The following is a 13,364-nucleotide window of genomic DNA, read 5'->3' on the forward strand; positions in this document are numbered from 1 at the left end:
AATAACTTCATAGCTCTTCAATGTTTTCGATAATTTACAGTAAGGTGTGTCAATATGCCTATTATTTCTAGTGCACTGGGAGTGTAGATCCTGTCTAAGCTGGTATTCTGGTAAGTTATTTTTTGTGTATAAGAGAACAGTGTAAATGTATAAGTTTATTACAGTTAATATTTGTAAGACAGTAAACAGTGGCCTGCAGTGGACATGATTTTCTGAGTTTGTAGTAATCCTAATAACTTTCTTTTGTAGTACCAAAATATCCTGAATGTGCGTACTATTACCCCAAAATAAAAGACCATAGGATATGTTACTGTGAAGAAAAGCAAAAAGGCTGTTCTTACATAACCCAAAGGTACATAATTTTTTTAAATTTCTTAACAAGTACACCACTCTAGACAACCTTGCACTAACATATGAATGTATGGCTCTCAAGACAATTAACTATCAGTGACAATACCTAAAAACTTAACACTACCTAGACAATCTTCTACTGGCAAATCTCTTACACTAAATACTGTTTGCTGAGTTTTACTCTCATTGAGCAAAAATTCATTAGCTCAGAATCAGATTGCTGCTTGCGATAGTGTGTCTGGTCATAGTTTGAAGGGTATCAAAGTCTGAATCAATATTGAAAAAAGTAGTATCATCAGCATAGAGGATGGAGTGAGTATTTATATAAAAAGGCAAATCATTTATCATTAGAATGAATAACAAAGGTCCCAAAACTGAACCTTGTGGCACACCGCACTTAATGTCAGCTACCTGCAATCTCTCGTCCCCATTACACACAATTTGTTTATGGTTATTAAGAAATGATTCAGATATGTTATCTACATTATTGTTAATGATGCCATAATGAACTAATTTGTTGAGAAGTTAACTATGCTCTACACAGTCGATGGCTTTGCTAAGGTCATAGAAAGTAGCCTGAGCAAAGTTCTTCCCCCTCATAAGCCCTAAGCACCTTTTTTTATCAAAGAGTCAGTAGCATGAACAGTAGATTTGGCCCTTCCTAAATCCAAATTGTGCAGCAGAAAGAATGTTATGTTCCAAATAATCACATAACTGGTAGTAAATAATGGTTTCTAAAACCTTAGAAAAAACTGGTGTCAGAGATACTGGGCGATAACTAGAATGGCAATTTTTCTCTCCCTTCTTATAAATGGGCACAACTCTTGATAATTTTAACACCTCTGGAAATACACCTTCATTTAAACATTCATTTATACAATAAGTGAGATGAAGTACTATACAACTGGCTGTTTTTTAACATATTACTAGAAAGATCATTTATATCTACACTTTCAGAAGGCCTAAAATTATTTACAATACTTAAAACAATAGGCCAACTGGTGTCACCTCTGAGAAAAAAAAATTGTCTTTCAATGAACAACTTACGTTATTACATTTTTTTTAAAATATCAGATGCAATTTCCTGAGGCCTAACAATAGTTCCACAAATTTTAACAGATTGCACACAAAAGTTATTAAACTCAGTTGGTGATATGGCTACAACCACTTTTTGTTTGCTTTTGGCCACTGAGTTTATTACACTACATGCTCTCTTACATTTATTTTTGGATGACTCAATACTAAACAAGTTATGTTGTTTCTTAGCCTCATTGATTGCATGTTTATAATCCTTCCTAGCTCATAAGTATCTCAACTTAGCCTCATCTGTTTTGTGTAGTCTATAAAAATCTGAATACATTTAAAAAAATTTCATATCAGCTAGTTCAAAAGTGTACCATGCATTCTTATGCCTATGCTTATTTGTGTAACTACATGTGTTGGGATTGACTTTACATTTGTACCAAGGGAAGCTTGTCTCAAAAATAGTTAAGAAAGCCTGAAAAAATCTATGAAAGATTATATTAGCAGAACAGTGACTATTATTACTAAACAAATCTTCCCAATCATAATTCTTGAGTGAAACCTTAAAATTTAAAATTTTGTCCTGTGTTATTGGTCTTGTTAGAGCTCTGTAGAATTCATATTAAATCATCTTATTTCTACCCAAACTGAATCATGATGTGAGAAGGCAAAAACAGCTACATCGGAACATATTAAATCTCTACCAACGTTTGGAAGTATATTGTCAAGACAAGCAGTCTCTCTTTTAGGTTTGTAGTTAGTAAAACTAAAATTAAATTGTCTTAAGAGATTTTTAAATTCATTTACACTGTGTGTATCTTTTGTTATATCAAATGCAGCATGTCACGACCAATCATTATACTATACTTTCTCCACTGGGGTCCATGAAAAAAATTTAATAAATTCTCAAGTATTTCTAAAAAGATTAGTGGATCACCATTGGGTGACTTGTAAAGTGATACAATGACAATTTTTAAATTTTCAAGATATATACCTGTAGCTTCAAAGTGCAACTCAGTACAGACAAAGCCCAAATCTAATCTACTACTACTGTTTGTTAAAGTTTTCTTAACATAAATTGACACATCCCCATGAATATAGTGTTCTCTGCTAAAACTATTAACTAACTGGAAATCATTTAATACATGAATATAAATTTCATTGTCTTTACACCAATGGTCACTCAAACACAATGAATCGAACATATTCTCATTTGTAAAATCATTTAAAATTACATGTTTTCCACTTATACCTTCAACATTGAGATAGCCTAGCTTAAATGAGAAAGTTGATAAATAAGTTTTATTACAAGGACTATCCTTATTACTGCTGTTTTTCTCAAAACAATGACTAGCTTCATACTGAACCGTGTGGCAAGGTGAAGAACTATGACATACAAAATTCTTAATGCTATTTTAGTTCTGACCTTTCATATGTTCCCTGACCATATTCAAGGGCCTAGTACATATATTTATGAAATCTTGCTTATCTTTAAGCTGGTTATCCATTGTGAATCTGGGCAAACCAACTAGGCCCTGGTCTTCCTTGTTACCTCTAAAAAAGAATTTTCCTTAAAACTAAGTGGTATTGTCTCCAACCTATTAATTTGTGCTATGCCCAACTTATCAGCTAGATTGATGATTTCATCACTCACATTTTTTCCATGTTTGTTCAGATGTATGGAATCTTTTACCTAAGTCAGTTACCTTTACAAAAGACACATTTCTAAAGTATGTACTAAGTTTCTTCATTAATTCGTGCCACTTCTACATTCACAAACGACCAGAATGGGAGATCATGCCGAAACAGTACTGAGAAGAGGATAATTTTTCTGTTTTTTAGTTGGTGCAATTTTTTTCTTAATGACAGAAAGAAGCCTTTTCCCTCATTTTTCGCTACATCGTTTGTTCCAGCAAGAAAAACTGTCATTTCAATAGAATCAGTTGCCGAAGAACTTGCCACTTCATCTTCAAATTTGCACCAGGTTTTACTGTGGCTGACACATGATGGCTCGAACTCTTTTCAATAGTATCTCGTATCTTCCGTCTTTGGCTATCTGCATAGACATATATTTCACAGGCCTAGGTCTGCCTCTGGAGCTTGAGGACTTTGGGCGTTTCGTTTCATTACTTCCATTGATATTTAATCTAAGAGTTTTACTGCGCTATTTAATCACTTCACTTTCATTAGGCTTACTTGGTTTAGGCTGCTTAACTTGTAAGCCAACTTCAACCTTTTTTTCTGTAACATTAAGATGTTCAAGAACACTAAATCTATTTTTCAAGGCTGGAAAATTTACATAATCTTTCCTCAGCGCAGGATTGCATTTTTTTGTGATAGGAACAATGTCCCAGTGTCTTTGTAAACTGCCCTTTGGCCTACATTGGTTATTTAATTGTGAGGAACTAACCTTATCTTCAGAAAGTTTTTTGGTGATTTCCAAGTCAATCACTGCATATTCCTTATTTAGTTTCTCGTTTTCTTTAGCCAAAGCTAAGTTCTCCTCCACAACAGCAGATAAAATAACTTGTAGGATATCATAGTCTGTGTTTACCTGACGTTTATTTTTCTCCAGCAACGTCATATTGTCTTTACCCTCCACAATAACTTTGTACTGCCATTCACTATTTGTGTCTGGAAGATTGTCGTCTTTTAACTTTGAACATCAAAAATGTATCCAATGATCACACTCGTCGCATAAAATTACCGGTACATTTTTCACATTTTAATTACACTTTTTTCACTTTATACAGATCATAATTTTACTTTTGTTGGAAGCTGACTCAGTTGTAAAAACACTACTTTCTGCTTCTTGGTGTCCTGTACTGTGCAAATTTGGTCTGTGGTTGGTCTTTGCAGGCTGGCTTTACTTACTTCATGTTTTGCTGTACCACCTCCTCCATCTAATGCATTTTTACCATTGCAAGATGCAAGAAAGTGCCATTCAGCCTCCAACCCAAAGTCTACTTTGTGGTTGCATAGATTTGAAAAATTCATTTTGTTCTTATACTGACTACCACTTCCATCTGAAAAGTATATCGGCTTCTCACCCTTGGGGAAATTTTCTTTTATGTAATTTATTATCTACTTTTGGAACACACGTTCAGCCAAAGTGTTGTGCTCCAAGTAGTCGCTTAGAATGCAAATTGAAGACCTGCAGCAAACTTCATCTTTCTCATTTCAAGTGACCACTCAGTTGACTAAAGGTCTGTTCCTAAAGACTGGAAAGTAGCACAGGTCACACAAATATTCAGGAAATGAAATAGGAGTAATCCATTGAAGTACAGACCCATATCACTGACCTCAATTTGCAGCAGGATTTTGGAGCATATAATGTACTCAAACATTATGAATCACCTTGAAGAAAATGACTTATTGCATCCTGAATCACAATTGTAAAATTTTCTGCAAAATCAGCTAGCACTATGCATTAAGTTTCACCAAGTTGTGCTTTTTTGTCCTTCAAAAACTTACTCTGAATTTTAGAAACATAGTGGTGACTTTTGAATTTTTGTATGTTATCAATTAAAGATTCCAAATACTCTTCCTGAGATTTAAGCACTGTATTTCTGCCCTGTGAGTTGTAACCCACTGCTTGAAGGTAATACTGTCCGGCATTTCCTTATCATATTTATTAAAACAATTCAGTAACTGTCTCCTTACCAGGGCATTTATTACACAAACTCATCATGCAGTCATAACTGTTAGTGTCACAGACCATTAAATCTAGTAACTCTTTGTAGTTTTAATGTCACTGAGTTTTTCACTCGAAGTAATCAGTTTGACATTTTGATGATGATAAAAAACATACGGAGTGTGTCCCTGAGGATCCAGCCAAAATACACCACTTAGGGTGGAGGTCGCAAAATTTTGACCTTCCTATTTTGCATTCAGGATGAGAATTTTTGAAAGCTACTTAAAGTTCATTTAAATTTGACAGCACTAGTCATTTTTGCTTTGTTATTTTAACTCCATTTATAACAACTCTTTTGCTATCTTTGCAACCTGGGCACATTCTACTGTCTTCATCATCTTCAAAAAACTGCTGGATCTTTTTAATTGTTTCTTCACTTATACCTACTCCTTTCTTCTTCCCTAAAACTAGACAAATGCCTTCCTCTTTCTCTAATTTTCGGGTTAGTTTAACCAAACAATGAGAAATGTTGAATTCATGAACTATTTTTTCCTCTTGACCATGATTCAGGGAGCAAAGTTAAAATTTTAACTTTTTCCTCTTTAGATGTCACTGAACATTTGATTTTTAATTTCTCTATTAAGATCAAATATTCAGTGTCAGATGATGCTGGTGGTAGGTTTTCTTCTTCTTTAGAAATAATGTTGGTATCTGTATTATTAAAGCATGATTCCAAGTCTTCTAATTTTGTCTGAAATTTGTTGTACCTTATTTTCAATAGCCACTTTTCTTTTTCTGCTACTTAATTTTATTATTTTCAAAGCAGGAGATACATCTAACTTAGAACAAGCAAAATCCAATATTCTAACAGCTTCCTCATTAGGAATATAAATGTCATTAACAAGGTTACATGATTCTGGTTCTGGATTTACAACAAATATTTTTGAGCAACAGTTTGGACACAGGGAATTTCCAGGAATCACTTTATGTTTCACATGGGAAGCTGTTTCACTCTCACATAACAAGGACAGTTTTCCGTAATTCTTTCAGGAAAGAAGACGAAGTAAATATTCTAGAATTCGAAATCAGAACAGCTGTTGGCATGAGTGGCATAAAAGTAGATATCTTAGGTGTTGCGAAACAACTCAAATCACTTAAGAAAGGCAAGTGTTCCGGTCCAGATGGTATACCAGTCAGGTTCCTCTCAGAGTATGCAGATACGATAGTGCCTTTCTTAGCAATCATATACAACCACCCACTTGACTAAAGGTCTGTTCCTAAAGACTGGAAAGTAGCACAGGTCACACAAATATTCAGGAAAAGAAATAGGAGTAACCCATTGAAGTACAGACCCATATCACTGACCTCAGTTTGCAGCAGGATTTTGGAGCATATACTGTACTCAAATATTATGAATCACCTTGAAAAAAATGACTTATTGATACATAAACAACACGGATTCAGAAAATATCGTTCTTGTGCAACACAGCTAGCTCTTTATTCTCATGAAGTAATGATTGCTGTCGAAAGGGGATCTCAGATCGATTCCATATTCCTAGATTTCAATAAGGCTTTTGATACCATTCCTCGTAAGTGACTATTAATCAAATTGTGTGAATGTGGAGTATCATCTTAGTTGTGTGACTGGATTCATGGTTTCCTCTCAGAGAGGTCACAGTTCGTAGTGATAGATGGTAAATCATCGAGTAGAACAGAAATGATATCTGACATTCCACAAGGTAGTGTCATAGGACCTCTGCTGATGCTGATTTATATAAATGATCTATGTGATAATCAGAGCAGTCCCCTTGGCTTGTTTGCAGATGACGCTGTAGTTTACCATCTAGTAAAATCATCAGACGATCAATTCCAATTACAAAATGGTCTGGAGAGAATTTCTGTATGGTGCAAAAAGTGACAGTTAGCACCAAACAAAGAAAAGTGCGAGGTCACCCACATGGGTACTAAAAGAAATCCGATAAATTTTGGGTATACGATAAATCACACAAATCTAAGAGCTGTCAATTTGACTAAATACCTAGGAATTACAAATACGAGCAACTTAAATTGGAAAGACCACATAGATGATATTGTGGGGAAGGCGAAACAAAGACTGCGCTTTGTTGGCAGAACACTTATATGGTGCGACAAACCCACTAAAGAGACAGCCTACATTATGCTTGTCTGTCCTCTGCTGGAATATTGCTGCATGGTATGGGATCCTTACCAGGTAGGATTGGCGGAGAACATTGAAAAAGTGCAAGGAAGGGCAGCTCGTTTCGTGTTATCGCGCAATAGGGGTGAGAGTGTCACTGATATGATATGCGAGTTGGGGTGGCAGTCACTGAAACAGAGGCGGTTTTCTTTGTGGCGAGATCTATTTATGAAATTTCAGTCACCAACTTTCTCTTTTGAATGCGAAAATATTTTGTTGACACCTACCTACATAGGGAGAAATGATCATCATAATAAAATAAGAGAAATCAGAGCTTGAACAGAAAGATTTAGGTGTTCCTTTTTCCCAAGCGCCATTCGAGAGTGGATTGGTAGAGAGGTAATATTAAAAAGGTTCGATAAACCCTCTGCCAGGCACTTAAGTGTGAATTGCAGAGTAACCATGTAGATGTAGGCGTAGACAAATGTTAAAGTTTTATTTCCCTCCAACCTTCAGTAATGAGCTTCTTATGAACTTTTAGTGGATCACAGCAGTTTCTTCCAAAAATGTGGTTGTACTTCAGAATATATTTCTACTCATGATACTCACACACTGATGTTACAGAAGAACTTACTCAAAATTTAAACAAAGTTTGTCTAACTTCGTCAAAGTCATTGACATTTTTCAAGCTTTTTGAAACTGAATCATAAAGTGTTTTGTGACACACTTAACTTGCTACCTGTTCATCCATGTTATTGCATCCCAGTTAATCTCTCAAAAGTAATTACAGATTACACACTGAACAAAGCACATAACACATTCTACACCCTCGATGTACATCCAGTGTAACAGAGGTTTCAGAGTAGACTGACTACAACAATGCCACACCCAGGAATAATGTACTTCTTTATTGACAATAAACCTACCATAGAACAAAAGCAAAAGTTCCTATTGTTTAATATTGCATTATTAAAAATAAATAAGCTAAATGTATGTTGGGTTATAGTGTTAACTAAATATGTCACAATTAAATTTTATTACAATGAAACAATAAACCATTTAAATAGGCCATAAGATCAGTTGTAGAGTAATGTGAATTATTTCTTCATTTTCAAAAATTCATATCTTTGTTCACAGTCAGATATAAATGTTGAGACTTTTACAGTACGTTGCTATCATATAGGTGTACAAACTGCAAAAATCATATTTTTATGTTTGGTCCCACCTGAGATAGCTAACCCCAAACTTCACAAAAAATGGAAATTTTCAAATTTCAAAAATTCATAAAAAATTAAGGAAACATTTGTAAATGTTTTTGCTCTATATGAGGCTAGTAGTGTAAGATATATAACTATAGGAAAAAATAGACTCTCATAAATCACTCCTTGTTTGTTATTTTTGGGCCTAAAAAGTGGATTTTTGAAAATTTGTGTACTAAGCTTTGGATTTCATTTTGACTTGTTATTTTTGAATTTGGGGTATTTTGTTTAATAGATAGTTCTGTAGAGGATACTTTTCTAAAAACAATCATATCAATTGCAATGCCGTAACTTAACCCAGTGCAGAGATATCAAATTTTCGCTAATGTCTCCAGACTGAAAAATCGTCGCGCACCTACAACTAAAAATGGCCGCCATTGAGTAAAGGTGCAAGATAAATTATTCTAAAAAACTTTTTTGAATGTCTCAAATATAGGGCAATCACATATAAAAAAATTGAAATATTTAAGAAAGGTCAAGCAAACATCACTGGACCACTTCATATGGTTTGACCCGTAATACATCTCTGTTTCCAACCAATAGCTCAATCCATAGTATCAATACTAGGAATAAGGACAGTCTACATAAAGACCTAAAATTACTTACCTTGGTCCAAAAAGGGGTCCAATATTCTGGAACACACATTTTCAATAAATTGGCAGCAACCATTAAAACCTTGGTTTCAGATAAAGCACAGTTTAAACAGAGTTTGAAAGACTTTTTGATAGGCAACTCCTCCTACTCCATAGATGAATATCTTAACAGAGACTGTTAAGACAGCTTAAGTAAAAATATCTTTTAAGATTTCAGTTTTGACAACACTTGGTCACAACAGTCAAGATTAGGTATTTAGTGTATGATAAATTTATTAATAGTGCGTAACAGTGTTTCCTTCTGACAGTGTGTTAATTGTGTAAATATTAGCTGTTTCAGTTTACTGCATTGTATTAACCTATTTCGACTATCTCTTGACAAATGATCAGGTTAGTAAGTATTATATTCAGATGTTTTGTGACATGTTCCACACCCACGAGAATCATATCATTTTTTGGGTTTATGGAAGGAAAACTGAATCTAATCTAATCTTTGGGTCATTGCTTTATAATCCGTGTCATATCTCTGAATATTATTGAAGAATGATTACTGATAAAATTATTACTGAATGTATCAAACAGCTGGCATATCTTTCTTGATGATAAATGTATTCTTAAATGTTAAACTGTTTTAGTGAAAAAAAAAACAAAAAAAAATGGATTATTGCCAGATGCAGTGACTTTTGAAACAGACTATTGTTTTCTATTCTGTTCCTTTCTTTATCTACTTTCTTATGACTGCACTGCTGTGAAGGTATAATGAGAACACTAATACAAAAAAAACTAATTGCAGTAATTCTGAGTAAATATTAGTGCTATTACTATTATTGCAAATAGGTAACAGATGAAATTTTGAGTGAGCAGCTAGTAATTTCAGGTAATTTATGCAATTTTGTTGGTTGTTAAGTCAACTGTAATAGGCAACACTAGTCTGACTGACGTTCATCGAAGTTGGTGTGGTTGAGTGAGAAGCAACATAACCTCGTCTCTGTTATTTTCAGTGTTACAGACAGTAGGCTATGGAACAGTTGCAAGGTAATAAAAAAAAGTACCTGTTTGGAACTTTTCGAATTTGAAAGTGAAAGGAGTGTCTTATAAATGTTGTTTGAAGGAATATGAACAGTCACACTCCAACAAAATGGAAAAGCATATTAGAAAGTGTTTCAAACTCTACAAGTTGAAAAAAGTGCTTGAGTTAGATACAGTGATTGCGAACAACTTTTGAAGTTCTTGCAGTATTATAAGTAAAAATACTAACTACAGGCTAGCTACTTAATATAAACTATACTTTATTTCAAAAACTGCTTTTATACTACCCCAAGAATTGACCACTGGAGAAGCAGTATTGCAAAACACCTTTTCCAATACACAATATCAGCTTAAATTTTTTTTATAAGTGCTGCTTATCAATTACTCTTTAAAATTCATAAACTACTGGGCATTTATTTATTTTCGGTATTTGTCCAGTCATTTATCCTGGACAGTTGCCACAACTTACAAATGCCTGGGCATTTTACACCATTAGGTGCACTACTGTAGATAACTTTTTGCAGACTATCTGTCAGAGTGTTCCAACATAATATATTGTTGAGATGGATATGTAACAATATTCCTGACATTTCCTTGAGATTGTTTAGCTTTAATTATTATCCTTGAACCACCAAGTTGCCTCTTTCATCAAAAGTCATTCATTTGTACTATGACCTTTTCATTGGTATGAGATGTGGGGTTATCTGTATACATCAGTGCTTTACATGGGACAAGATGTAATCAGAAAATCAGATGTTTTTTTGCTTAGGTTTATGATCATCATTTGTTTTCTCTCAGCTGAATATGACCTCAAAAGTTCTAGTCAATGCCTTTCAGTCCATAATGTTCTGTTTTGTTTTTTAAGATGTTGTTTGAAAGTGTTGGAGGTGTTGCTCAAATCTACTAGGGTGGCATGGGTGTGTTGTCTATTTTAGAAGTCATGTAAGGCACGTAACACATCTTGAACTGCCTTAATTGTAGACACTGCATTTCAAAAGCCACATTGCCATATTGGGATTTGTTTAAGTGGTTTTTAATTGTAAAAAATAATAATTCAATAGGTTTTTTTTACAATGGCTTCAATAATTTTTGATGTTATTGTACTTATTGTGATAGGCCTATAATCTTTAGGTGAGTTTGTCTCCTTTTTTTATACACAGGCAAGATGGCGGTTAATGTCAAACTATCTGGAAGCACACCTTTTTTAATATCAGATTTATAATGACGCTAAGGGCTGACTGTATTCACTATTTTTAAGGATAAATTTAGATAAACCATTGATATCCTCTATTCTAGAGTTGCTCAGCTTGGAGACTGTGTGTATTGTTTCCTTAGGGTAGACAGTTTTCAATCAAACGTTTCTAAACTGATGGGAGCTCCAGCTTTCCAAGAAACAAGCAGTCTGCCTGCATTTCTGTGATTACTGCGTGTCTTGACTTCATCTGTCGTAGAAAATTTTCCGTCATAATTATTAAGCTCATCTGCACTTAGGGAATGGATAATTTTTCTGTGGCTGCTCTAGTTTTTCAATTATATTCCAATCTACTTTGCTTTGTATTTGAGTGCAACCACGATCGACCTTTTTCTTAGTGCTTATCTATTACACTGATCTGAAGTTTTATACCCCCTCCCACCGGAGATTCGAGTCCTCCCTCGGGCATGGGTGCGAGTGTTGTTCTTAGTGTTACGTTAGTTTAAGTAGTGTGTAAGTCTGGGGACCATGACCTCAGCAGTTTGGTTCCTTAGGAATTCACACACATTTGAACATTAAGTTTTATACAAACTTTGACAAATGAACCTACACCTCCTTTCTTCATACTGGATATAACAAAAGGAGAAGCTATTCTGTAGCCACCAGGAATATACAGCTGGCTTTCATTTTTTGTGAGCCAGTGTTCATTGAAACACAGAACATCACAATGTCTCTCTTCTAAAAACAGCTGTAATTCAGGCTATTTATTTCGTATATACTGTATATTTAGATAGAAGAAAAAAATTTGTTCAGTATTCATCTCTGATAAACTTAATTCAGGTTTTGTATTACATATTAACTGCCCAAGATGTTCACTTTCACAGTCATTGTGATCAAGTTTTGGATATTTTATTTCACATCTCAAAGTAGTCAGTATTTTGTAAATATGCTGGAGGCCCATATATAAATTGTGTGTGAGCTCTTTTGGGGCACTTTGTGTGTTTCCCTGATCTGACCATGAAAGTGCTATTGTGCCTACAGTGTTTGCTTCTGATATAGAACTTTGCAAGTTTGTAAGATCAACTTTTCCAATCTCCAAAACACCTTAGTTCACTATTTGTACACCTAGTAGTACGATGTGTAATAATGCAGCGAGTGTAAAAACTATTCTGACAGGTATATTTTGTGTTCACTTGGGAAAGAATCAGTGTATGCTAATAAGAAATTACACTGTACATTCTAGATGCTGTAATACTGGTGGTCTATGTGAGTCTGAAAGAAAATAAAATATTGAAACTGTGTAAAATAAAAACTCTAGCAGTAGGCCATGTTTGTTGCGTAACAGGTGTATGTCAACAGTTAGAAATGCTTGAATACCCAAGAGCTTATCTTTGGTCTTTCCTGTGTTATTAGCATAGTGTTAACACATTTGATTCACTTTATTTACATCAGTGCATATGTTGATGATGGCATGTGGCCCAGTGCCTGACAGGAGCTCTCTCATCAGCCACTATGCTGGCTGTCATTTTCGATTGTATGCTCAGAAGAATTTGCAGTTCAGATAAATACATGCTGTAGAAAGTGTTTGAGAGTTAACTGTACAGTTGTTTTAAGAGTTACAATAGTAACAAACTTCAATAAGTTTGATAGCTCAATAATTTATACGGTAAAGTGGAAGTCGGCAGCCACAGTTATGTCAGTATTTTGCTTCAGTGTCATACTGTGGACTCAGATCTGCAGATTACAGTGATCCGTGTATTCTCTCATTTTTCTGTGGTTTGCTTGTGCCACCTGTACACTCGTGAACAGTCAGATTTGTCGTCTGTTGTATGTGTGTTCAGCCTGTGAATGGGCAAATTTTCTAGCTAGAATGGTTTTTGCAGAGACTAAGGCTGCAATCTGAGGCAGGCCCACAGGAGTGGAACAGAGTGGAACAGACAAATAATGTGTGTTAAATGAAGCTTATACTTTTTTACTGTGTTCTCGGAACGTTAGCTGAAAATTTTGAAAATTAATGTACCTGTTATGTAAACATACACACATTTAGTAAAATGTGGATCGAGAAGAGTATTTTGAATTTTCAGTATAGTGATATTTTGTTGCCTCTGCAAGAATGTCTGTGCAAAAT

General features: G+C 34.5%; 1 protein-coding gene across 1 annotated transcript in view; it reads left to right on the top strand.

Annotated features, from left to right (window-relative positions):
* Positions 1–253: 253 nt before the first annotated feature.
* Positions 254–13,364, top strand: part of LOC124717177 — a 147,325-nt gene continuing 134,214 nt past the window's right edge. The window contains exon 1 of the mRNA XM_047243954.1: positions 254–352. The gene's annotated coding sequence lies outside the window, so the exon portion shown is untranslated. The remainder of the gene's footprint in view (positions 353–13,364) is intronic.

This window comes from Schistocerca piceifrons, chromosome 9, assembly GCF_021461385.2.
Source record: "Schistocerca piceifrons isolate TAMUIC-IGC-003096 chromosome 9, iqSchPice1.1, whole genome shotgun sequence".
Classification (NCBI taxonomy): Eukaryota; Metazoa; Arthropoda; class Insecta; order Orthoptera; family Acrididae; genus Schistocerca; species Schistocerca piceifrons.